Below are 12,119 nucleotides of genomic sequence, written 5' to 3'. Positions count from 1 at the left end.
TGAGCCCAATGGCGAGGGTTGAGCCGCGAAAAAACACTGAACAAAACATGTATATTTTCCTAATTACTTAAACAGGTTGACATGGCAACGTACGAAGTTCTGGTTAAACTTGTGGATCTTGTGGAATGAGCTCTCCAAGAAATACAGTTGATGCTCATATAAAGAGAAGGGCGAGGGGAATCTTCCTCTATTGTAATCTGATAAAGTCAGAAGTCTTTGGGTCTGTAGCTTGAAAACAATCAAACAATACTTCAAAGTGATCATACGACATGCTCCTGATGTATTAGTAGAACTTTTAGTCAAACCTCTTTTCTCTAAAGAAGCTGATTGCTACAGACAAGCAGCAGCTGCAAAAAAAAAAAATGTAGATAAAGTCTGAAATTGGCAATATTTTGACATAAATCAGGAGCTTTCGGATCAATCAATTAGTAGACATTACAAATCAGACTAGATACTTGATGCCAGCAAGTTGACAGTTTGATACTCGGTTGTAAAGAACATATTTCCGGTGCCAAAAAAAAGTGCCGTGGTCTCAATAAATCCTCACAATTAATGATTTGAAAACAGACTAGTCACGTATGCATCTGAAACATTTAAGCCATGCGGGGGATGACTCACAAGTTTCCGTGCTGTAATTGGCCGATTCGTAATCTTTGAGGTGGTAAAAGGGCTTAGAGGTTACCATGGCGATGCCCCGATGCTTGGCAGAAGCCGTGACGAGACCTCATTACGGGCTGGTGGGGAGTCCTGTCTGAGATTTCTGGTCCAGATGGTCACTCGGAACCAATTAACACACCTTTCTGACTCATTCTCTAACTCAATCTCTCCGTCGCGCCGTTATCCGCGTCCCCACGGATCTATCGGTGTGTAACAACAACACACGACAACAACACACGACAACAAACAGACATCCAGGCTGATGGGGGGGAAAGACAAATGGAGCAGTCGGCGGTCATTAGCTTGGTGTGTTTTAATGATTGTCCTTCCAGTCTAGGTTAGAGGCCGGCCAATGCACCAGTAATGAGTCTGCTCCGCTGCCCCGGCACCCGTCTGGAAGAGGGGAGCTTCTCCTGCAGCCAAGACGACTCAGCGGGACCAGAAGCGTGTAGAGGTCAACGGGCCCGCTGAGACTACATTCAGGGTGAGGAAAAGAGCCTGAGGTAAGGAAACTGACTCTATGTGTCTTCATATCAGGAAAAATGTCACTTCAGTTGTCTTGAATGCATTTCAAATTTAGCATTTTTGAATGCAATAGAAAATATATTTCGTTAATAATTTGTGTTATTGGCTGGCCCCAATTTATACAATCTACAATAATATCGACCTTGAAGAGGCCTCAAATTTGAAAAGCTGCATCCATCAAATGTTGTGTTCCCAATACGTAACTTATAACATGATATATGCTTCCTATAAGTTTAATGAGACTCAGAAACAACATGGGACCTTGTTGTATTGATCAGACAGGCTGCAAAACATAGAGAAAGAGAAACCGATCGGGCGGGGAAGGGATGGTCAGATGGATGACTACAAGCTCGGGGTCCTGGAGGACAGACTTGTACACACACTCACAGGAGGCTTGTGTACAGGAGTGTACCGCTGCAGGGCTTGGTGCTGAGCCCATCCTGGCTGAATAGACATCCACATCCTGTGGCGCATAGCTGGCATTTAGCCCAGACCGATGCAGTATTTACCTTCCCTCTCTCTGACTTCTTGTTGTTCTTGTCCTGCACTATCTCGACGTGAATGCGGGTATGGATCCACTCTAGCTGGCATTCGCTCGCACCGCTTTCCAATCCCCGTCAGTGATGCATGAAAGGAACAATAATCGGGACCTGCCACACTCCCGAGACGACGCTTTACTTAATTTGTACATTTGGTCGGTAACATAATTGGCGGTAGAGACAGTCAGACAGGAAACATACGGCTGGGACAAGATGGGCCGTGTCGCTGCGTCTTAGAGGACACAAGGACACCGGTTTAAATCACTCTCTGTCTCTCTCTCTGTCTCTCCTTGTCAAAGTCTGAAATATATTGAGGAACAGATGCGAGATCATCTGGTCATGATGAGCAGAAAAAACATATCAGCACATATGGCTTGTAGAGCACAGACCTGAGATCTGAGCATAACAATGTATAGCTCCCTATATAATATCTGAAGGGGAATTTAAAAAACTGAATTCTGAGTTTGGCAGGGGTGTTTCCAAGGGTGTGTGTGTGTGTGTGTGAGTAATCTCACTTCTCTGGCTCTGATCCCAGAGTCTGCTGTGTGTGGGGAGCTAGGGATGTGCAGCTAAGTAAATGTAGGATGAAGGATCGGTGTAACCATAACAACCGCAACACCAACAGCTCGAATGCAGGCCCACGCGATACATTCGAGTTAATAATCGATATTCGCGCACAATAAGCAGGTTTTTAGGCATGTGTGCGGCGCGCCCACGTCATTGACAGCCCTCATTATAGTCACAGTTAACGGTGTGAAAAGACGTCTTCACTACACAAATGCACCTGGTGATACAACAGATGTAGACAAGCTACTATGAAAGATGATTTAAGCAGACGGATATAACCAGGCTGCTTATTTTAAACCTCTGATCTTCAGACAACCGCCCTGCAGGTAAACACACACACACACACACACACACACACACACACACACACACACACACACACACACACACAAACACACATTGTCATATGTTTTACTTTGATACTCTCCCTGACATGAATATCAATGCTGGGTAAAAGGCTTTACTCACCGTACAGCGAAGCTCAACAAGCGCTACAGGGATAAGGCCGGGGAGAGCGGAGGCACTGCGCTGCATCCAAAATTTCACTGTAGAATAAAGTCAGCCCGGCTCAGACACTGTCTAGTTCCAGGGTTTTAGCTCAGTCATAACCTCAACCAGACTTCTGATTCAGTTCTGTTTATGCACACAAATGACTGGCATCAGAAAGCAGCACATGTGGTGGAAACATGTTTACAGCTGTGGTCTGGGTTTTTAGGAATGACGTAACGGCAGAATGAAAGGTGGGTAAACTACGGCCGTTCTCAGTGAATAGAAGAAGAAAAAAAAGGAAGAACGGCACATTTTTATTGACCTGTGACATTATATAACTAAAAGATGGAAAGATGAAGGAGAACGCTGATTGAGAGACGAGTAGAGAAGACAAAGGGCGGTTCGGGAGGGGGGGGGCATGACAGGGCACGACAGGACGGAGATTTACCGTCCACAGCTGGAGCAACAGCTCCCCCTGGGGCAAAGCAGCAACAATACATACGACCTCACTCGATCTGACTCACACAAAATGTGCTGCAAGGTACAAAACATGTTTTCCCAAAGAGAGAAATCAACCCCTGCCACGAAGTTCCTCTTTAAAAATGCAAACAAGTAACTGAAAGGCTCTTGGACTGATAAATCAGAACTTTATTAAAATGAAATTGATTTGCTGTAAAGGACTTTACCCTTCCATGCTGGTAAGCCTCCAGAAACCTGCACATGAATCTCCCCCTCCTCCCCCTCTCTCCCTTCCTTTCTCCCACTCAGAACACACTCTGTTTTCACTTCAGCCCTTTTATGTGTTGACCAACCTTTACTTTTACAGCAGCCATTAAACACCCACCTTTCAGTGAGACGTTAACGCGAAGCGAATTCAGAAAGAAGAAAAAAAATAATTCACCCTGTGATTCATTACTGGCTCTTGATCCCTCACACCTCATAAGAGTTCACGACTTAAGCACACATTAATACCTTCATGCACACATGCACACATCGCCTGTGACTGGAACACACGTACAGTGGACACGTTCCTAATCTGTGTCCACGGATGCGGTCGGTGCTCCTGTGATTATTTACCCATCCACGGCTGGAAGCACAGCTCCGCTAGGAAGAGGCAACCGTTCATTTACGGATCGACTGTCGCTTAAAATCAGGAGGGCTGGACGGCCCCCTCTGCCAACCTGGACGGAGGCGACCGCTCCGAGGGGAAAGGGATGCGCTGGATGTAATTGGTTTGAACATCAGCAGAAAAAAATATATTGTGGCCAACAGCAGACCATAACATGAGTAGCTGCTGATGTTGTCCACAGGAGACTCGCGCCAGAGGCCAAAAGCCTCAAACCAAGGCTGATGAGCATAACCACTAGTCTTACTTACAGGAAGTCCTGTAACTACACCCATTCAAATTACAGCATGTACAACTGACCATTTCAGCTTGTTTCATAACAGGAAGGTACACCGTTCATTTATATATATATATATATATATATATATATATATATATATATATATATATATATAAATAAATCTATTGGCTAGCTTTTATTGGCACATTGGTACTCTTTACACCCCATAAGCACCGCCTACTTTAAATGCATGTGCCGTCATCTCTGAACATAACAATATGTTCAAATATGTGAAAATAATATGTTCAAATATGCATGCTTGAATTTAAGTGATAACCCAGGAACTTCTCAAGATGCATCTTAACAGAATGATCAATAACTTTCTTCATTCTAGTCTTTTCCCATCGACTTCTCTGTCTCTGTTAGGAGTGTCTGCAGGTAGAGCAGAAGAGACGGACCCACGCGTCAAAAACACTGCTCTACGGCGCCCCTAGTGACCAAAAGCTCATCAGTTCAACTTTAATTTAAACCATTACCATCCTCGGAATATTCTCAGCCCTTTCTTTCCCCCGTTATATTTGACTATTTATGGCGTTTGGGGGCCCTGCGTGTCAGAGGTCGTTGTCATGCTGCGTGCTGGTGATTTGTGACGCCTGTGAAATATCAGGGTTCGTGGTTTGCGGGGGTCGGGGGCAGCTTTCCTACAGACACCGAGTGTGAGAAAGTCCTGCCGGCGAGCGCTGGCTGCAGCTGATACGAGTCCTCTGGGACCTCCCCTCTGCTGAGGTCATCCCCTCGCACTCCAACACTCGTACATCAGCGCTGACATCACCACGGAGCCTCGCCAAGCTGTTGCCATCGGCAACACAAACAGTGGAAAAAGCGTGTGTGTGTGTGTGTGTGTGTGTGTGTGTGTGTGTGGGCGCGTGGTGTTAAGAGACATCATCAATGTTTATTGGTGTTTTATTGTGTATAGAGTAACGTGCTATACAACATCGTCCGTTAAACATACATGTCTGGTGTTTGAATATTAGCTGTGCAGCATCAAAGCTGCCTGTGTTCTGTATTTACTCTATAAAAGGATTGTTTGATTCTGATTTAAAAAATGGAAATGTGGGCCGACAGCAGCGCGCGAGATAAACCGACAGAGTGCTAATCACTGGGTTTGATGTGTGCCTGCATGGAGGTACTGTACCAACGAGTGTGTACGCCCGCAGCCTTTCCTGTCCCCCCGCTGTGCCAGTCGATGCTCGGTGTAGTGGGAAGCGGGGCGGCGGTGCCAGCAGTAATCAGAGCTCTTTGTATCCACACACACACACACACACACACACACACACACACACAGTCGGGCTATAATCAGGGAATGTTCTTTCTTCACCAATAATAGCTGTAATCCTCTCATCTCAATATCATGTGTAACCTGTGACACGCTCAACACTCACACAGATTCGTACAATATCTGGCCTCTGACCCGCTTTGAAAATAAGATTCAATGAGCTTTTATTAAAGCCAGCTTTTGTAGCAGCAGCAGAACCACTGAGATGACACAGCAGTGAGTTTGTAACGGAAGGAGAATAGAAGTGACCATGTGGAGTGGTAGTGACAATCTTCACTATTCACAAAGAACCAGGCATGCAAGGCACACTGCACCTGTATGTGTATATATTCAGCCTAAAACAAAAGCTTCAATAACTCATTTTGTTAGTTTTAAAATAACACTTTGCATTGATTTTTACACTTCATCATTTACATATTGTGTTAGGAATAGCCGGAAGGGAAACGGCTAAATATAGAGAGCAGACGGGATGACAGTGATACCATGTTGAAAACTTCTCAGACGCTGAGTTTGAGTTTCAAACCCGTCAAAAGCAATCTGGCTGTAGACCGAATAGGTTTTGAGCAAACGACAGATCCTTTTGCAATGATAACAATATTTTTGGGTGCCACTGGCACGCCCACGCAATCCACATACAGCACTGCAGAAGCACCTTCATTCACTCTCGGGAACAACCTAATCCAAGAGGACACGTTTCACTCATAATTTGCCTGCAGCAGCAGCAGCAGCAGCAGCACATGGAAACCTACTGCCGTGGTTTGTTTTCTATTTGCCCTACTTCACTTGATTCTAAGACTGACATTGTGATCAGCCCAGTTAAGGACCAGATTGTTTGCCTCCAACTCACAGCTTGAGTGAAGCTAGATGTTTGTCATGACATGAAATGCCGTGGATCCCACATGTGAAGCTGGACGTCATCCACAAATATGTCTCAGCTATGTTGAACGATTGGAACCAACTGTAGCATTCAGGTAACTTCACCCACCAGATGGTGGATACCTAAGCAGGTGATCGGATGGACCAGCTGTCATTCAAACGCTCGCTGAAGCCAGTCAGGGGAGGAGTGACAAACATCTTTTCCCTTGAGAAAAGCCTTCAGTGCCGTTCTGAACAGTCGCCTCTCTGTGTGTGTGTGTTGTCTCGCAGACACCTAAGCCACGCCCCTCACAGGAGGCTGATCAGTCTGTGCTCTGGCTTGCCGGACACAAACGCATCAATAGAAGTCTGACAAAAAACGGATTTGTGTGTGATCTCGTGACGGGTGTATTGCTGCCGTGCAAGGTAAGCAATTAGGATCCGTGCTGAAGAGATCTCATTAAGCTGTTCATTTGGAACCAAGCGAGTATAATGATGCACACGAATCCCAACAACACAGTCTTTGTAAACACCCAAAAGCTGATTATCTGTTTGAGGTATTGTTTCTACACACATGATGAAACCCCCTCCGCCTCGCAAGTGCTGCAATCTGTCTTGCAGGGTGTGAACTGACTTTGACAAATCTCTGATTCAAAGCGATGGAGATGTGTGTGTGTGTGTGTGTGTGTGTGTGTGTGTGTGTGTGTGTGAGGCAGCATGCATGTGCGCTGAGATAAGAGCAGAAACATAAAGAGCATAGGTCGAGGATCAGAAGAAACGAGAGACAGGTCAGCTTAAGGTAATACTCTGAAGACTGTCCTAAAATAAAAGAGGCTGGATGAATAAGAGAGAGAGAGAGAGAGAGAGAGAGAGAGAGAGAGGATCAGTAAAATCCTATCTGGACTCATCACATATGTATTCAGTCCGGCTCACAAAGCTGAGAGAACCTCTGTTCCTCCTCAAACATATGCAGACCTTAAAGAGGAAGTACGCCCAGATGGTTGCTACAGAATGCCTCAAATCATCAATATGTCTGTCAGTGAAATCCATTGATATGCTAAACCTGATTTTCACTTTACTTCAAGTCAGTATGTATGTGGCAATGTGTGATTTACGAAGTGAACGAACTGTTGTACGGGTCTTAACGATCTTTAGCTTTGCTCAATGCTTCCCACATTTATTCATATTCATTCATGTGTTTGTTTGTCATCAGCCATGCTCTTTGTCTGTCTGATTCTCTTCTTTTACGTCGTTGTACACACTGTGTGGACATCATGCTGAGTGAATAATCACCCCGACCAAAAACAAACTGCAGCTTTGTTACCCTGTTGAATGCATCTTCTTTACTCTGGTGTGTTGGCTAGCACACATACAGTACAGTACAGTACAGCACAGTACAGCACAGTACAATGCCTCCTGTGCCAAAGGACACTACCTCATTGGTCGTGGTACTCAATCTGCCCGGCGACAGACTGATGTAATGAAAGACACGCTAACTTGGCTGACGTCAGACCAGTAAGACCACAGTATTGGGATAAGATGGGGGATCTCTGTCCGGATGAATATCGCGCTACAGACAGAAACCGTCCAGCTGCGTTGACAGAGGGAGGCGGCTGAATTGCACGTGCACATGTGGCAGAATCTGCTCAGTCAAACAATTCCTTGGAGGCTGAGGAGGAAATGAAGGCTTCGGTGTTTTATCACTGTCCCAATCATCGCCACCCCAAAAACCATCCCTCTGCAGACTATGGTCGCTGCACGGGAAGCGCAGAAGCAAATTGCGAGCGAGACTTTTAAATAAGCGTGCGTCCATGCTGACTCGCCTATTGCTCAACGTTAATGATGTCAACACACACACACACACACACACACACACCACCTGTTGCCATGGCATTTAGCCCTGTCCTGGCATGAATAAACAGGCCGCAGGAGTTGCCGCCCAAGCCTGGCAGAGCACTGCAACAGCAGCTGGCATGTACAGTTTCATCTGGTAGAGACAATGAAAAAGCATAAGAGAAGGAAATGCCAAGAGCTTTTCATTATAGTTTCAACTTTAGGGAGTCTCATTAGAGTCCGGCTCTGGACAGACACTCACTGATGAGCGGAGCGGAAGAGAGTAAAGAGACTGACAGATAACAGGACTCGCTCTGGCAGCTAAAGCTAAAAATCCCCATTGAAAACTTGACATGTCCAAAGTCCTCCATGAAGCACCAGCACTCTCCTCTTTGAGCTGAATACCACAGCAGCATACGAGTCCGCTCACTGGGCTTAATGCTGGCTTCACTGACACCGACACCTGTAGGAGTCCGTGCAAGTTCCAGATTCTGTGCAACTACATGTGTGTGCATTCATGTGCGTGGGTGTATTTACGTGTTATGTGCACATATGTGAACTTATCAGTGTCTTTGTGTGCGTCTTGGGAGTTCTTCCCGTCTGTGTAAGCACCATTTCTGTTTCCTCTCACACATTGGGCACTCACAATGACATTGTGAGGTTCCTTCTTCCTGCATTGGGGGGAAGTCCACCAAGGGAACTCTGGCCTGAGCAAAAACTCCCCTTCCTACCATTTCTATCCCTCTTCTCTCTTCCCCCCCCCCCCCCTCATCCACGCCTCCTTCCTCCCTCCATCCGCTCACTTGTTCCTTGTCAGCTGGTGGGGAGATCCAGATGTGCAGGGGGACTTGGACAGGAAAAGAAGAGGGGGGGGGGGGGGGTAGAAATCCACATTCCCCCGGTGACAGACTTCATTGTCCAAGACCTATTGGACAAGCCTTTAGACACATACACACAAACAATTATGTGCACCAAACAAAAGAGTCCCTCTAGACAACAGGGCCCCATTCTACGCGTCTCTCTGTGTGTGTGTGTGTGTGTGTGTGTGTGTGTGTGTGTGTGTGTGCATCTGGCGATAAAGCAAATCAATGAACAACATCTTGCAGGAGATTTGGTGTTGATATTTAGTTGGCTTATTTACTCGGGGCCTTGGCCAGGCGTGAGGCCATTGTTCTCGTTCAGCGAGCAGAGAAGAGGAAATCAATGAGGACCTGAGAGAGCGATGACAAACGGTGATGCAGCAGAATGCCGGCGTCTCTCTTTCTCCTCCGTCTCGGCTACAATTCCCCACATTTACATCGGTGGGTAGGAACACAGGAGCAAACGATTCCGTTTGATGGACGCGCGTTAAGCGCACCGAGATGGGAGAGGACAGACAAATAATGGCAGAAAATGACTTTAGACGTTTTTACACAATGGCAAAAGCATGTAAGCACACCCACGCAGCATGTGTAATGAGTTAATAGAGTGAGTCAGCAAAAGAAGGGAGCTCAGTCAGAAAGAAGAGGAGAGCTGGAAAGGCTCTCGCTACTGGAGGGTTTCTCTTGCCAACTTGCTCTGTACGAAAGCGTCTCTGCTTTCTCTTCACATGCCAACTATCTCGTTTAGAAATCTGCTACTGCACACATCACCTCAACATTCATCAAAGTCTGACACACAATCTCTGACAAATGAATGAGAGGGTTTTCTTTTCTCTCCTGACAAAACAAAAAAAAAAAGCCCAAAATTAAAAAACGTCAGTACTCACCGCGAGGCAGCTCAAGTACTTCCCAGTCGATCTTTTCTGCGAGGCTAACACACACTAACTCTTTGAGAATGGCAGCAACAAGTTAGTGTACGCCGGAGAACAATGCATGTCTGCCGGAGCGCAGCAAAGCGTAAGCAGTGGAGACACAGAGAGGTCCAGTCATCAGGCTGCTGCTCACATGGGACAGGGAGAGGAGGGAGAGGAGGGAGAGGAGGGAGAGGAGGGAGAGGGAGGGTTCGCTGTAGGATAGTCTACAGTAACTGGGGATTGGCAGGGGGAGGGATCTCATCCCTCGCTCCACACGTCTCGCTCTTTTCTCCCCAAAAATGTTTCAGCAAGTCTCGCATTTCTTTGCCTGTTTTAAAATGGACTTGGTCTGGCCTTCCTCTCTCTCCCCCCCCCTCCCTTTTCCTTTGCTATCTCGCTTCTCGTCTCCCACTCATACCAACACACCCGCGCAGCGTTCTCCTTTGTCGTCTCTGTTAATAAGTTCGAGGTGTGCTTCTTTAAAAAAGTGAAACCCCCACCTAGACACACCTAGTGCAGACACGCTGAAAGACACACAGACATGTTTACTCACACACCTACATGCACAGAGTGACCCAGCTGGCTGCTAAACGGAGGGCAATCTCCAATTAACTCATTTGTCTCTTAATGGTCACGCATGCCATCACAGAAACAGAGCAGATAATTACAGAGCTACTCAGGTTTTGGATCCTTCTCTTCCTCTCCCTCGCTGATGTCACTCGCTTTTTTTTTTTTCTGCCTTTTCGCTCAAAGGCCCTGATTCCCAAGTGGCCCAGATACCACACTGTACTGGGGGAAAGGAAGAAGAAAAGCAAAAAGAGTAACCTGATACATCTAAAAGCAACAATTATCTGAATGAGTCACTCAGCAGTGAGGTTTTTCTTCAATTTTAATTCAGGAGAGGGAGAGAGTGACCGAAGGGGAAGAAATCATCCCATTTTGGAACGCTGCAACTCCCGAGGACTCCCTGAGGTCGTGGGAGAGGAGGAAGGAGAGATGGGAAACAACGCCAGAGAGGGGAATGGAGGAGCAGGGGAGGACAGACATGGGCTTGGATAGGCACCAGAGGAAATTCTCCTCATCCCAAATCCACCCTCCAGGACACGGTTCACAGAGTCATTCTTGCTGACAGGACCAAGTAGCATAAAGTACACCATTCTTCCAGACCCGGGGCTGACGGTGAGCTGACACACTGGCAAATAGGAAACAGATCATGGACATGAAAAAAAAAAAAAAAGAGCACTCAAGCTAATAACTCAAAATATAGAGAAGCCACAACCGGAGCTGACGCGCAACTCCTAAAAAAAAACGAATTAAGTGATACGGATACCGTGTAGAGACCGCGAGAACTTCTAGTTTCCAAAGGTGGTGAGGGTCGCTGACAGACGAGACAGCAGGGAGCGAGTTGAAGAAATGCTCGGTATAATGGCCTCATTTTCAGGACATTGTGTGACGTAGCGAAGCCAATTCCAGGGCGATGAGAAGAATACGCTTTTTCTGTCTTGGGAAAATAAGGCAGCCAGCCTTATCCAGGGCAAGCCTTCATTTCTATGTTTCACAATATTAATCAAAGAATCCAAACGTGATTATTGTGGGGGAAATACACTGAACTTGTGTCGTGTCAAACTGTGTTTCCCCTTACCTGAACCCATCCTCACTTCTAACCACTACCAGCCATCACAAGCGCTTAATCCTCACCCGGATCACAGGCAGAGCGCTGCGAAACACGGCCGATCGGAAAACACAACCAAACACCTCGATGGAAATGCATTCATCCTGCCTCCGCCTACTCGACAGCACTACCTGTACACCGTGTCATGAAAGTGAGCAGAGCTCAGCTGTAGGGGTTTGTGCATTGCATCCATTGCAGCTCCTTCTGCAGCGTGGCGAGCCGCTTTGTCCAAACGGCAGGAATGCAGCGCTATCAGTCCGGCGACACTTCGGCCAACCTGCATGTCTCTCATGTAAACCACTAGAACAGCTGACCTGCATCCTGTTTAGACCTGCCGTCACAACATTTAGAGAAGGGAACGTAGAGGGAAGGTTCAAAGTCAACACTCAGTGGAGGAATTACAAAAAAATGCCAAAAGAGATATATAAACAGGCAGCATAGAGGCGTGGATACATACAGTGATCAGGGAGCACTGAGAAAATGCGGTCAACATTCTTAGTTCAAGTGGCTGAACAGCGTATTTCCT

At 46.5% G+C, this 12,119-nt stretch overlaps 1 protein-coding gene across 4 annotated transcripts in view; it reads right to left on the bottom strand.

Moving 5' to 3' along the window:
* The window catches only part of sash1a (SAM and SH3 domain containing 1a), a 145,452-nt gene that overhangs the window by 53,854 nt on the left and 79,479 nt on the right, over positions 1-12,119 (bottom strand). The window contains exon 1 of one of the 4 annotated variants that reach the window (XM_068724618.1): positions 9,895-10,037. The exons of the other annotated variants lie outside the window; for them this stretch is intronic. The gene's annotated coding sequence lies outside the window, so the exon portion shown is untranslated. Of the gene's footprint in view, positions 1-9,894; positions 10,038-12,119 lie in introns of those variants that run through there. 4 annotated transcript variants of the gene reach the window in all.

Source organism: Cebidichthys violaceus, unplaced genomic scaffold, assembly GCF_023349555.1.
Source record: "Cebidichthys violaceus isolate CVI_PGR_0920_01 unplaced genomic scaffold, fCebVio1.0.p SCAF_31, whole genome shotgun sequence".
NCBI classification, from domain to species: Eukaryota; Metazoa; Chordata; class Actinopteri; order Perciformes; family Stichaeidae; genus Cebidichthys; species Cebidichthys violaceus.
Note: the sequence above shows the minus strand (reverse complement) of the source record. Positions and strands in the feature narration are given on the sequence as shown.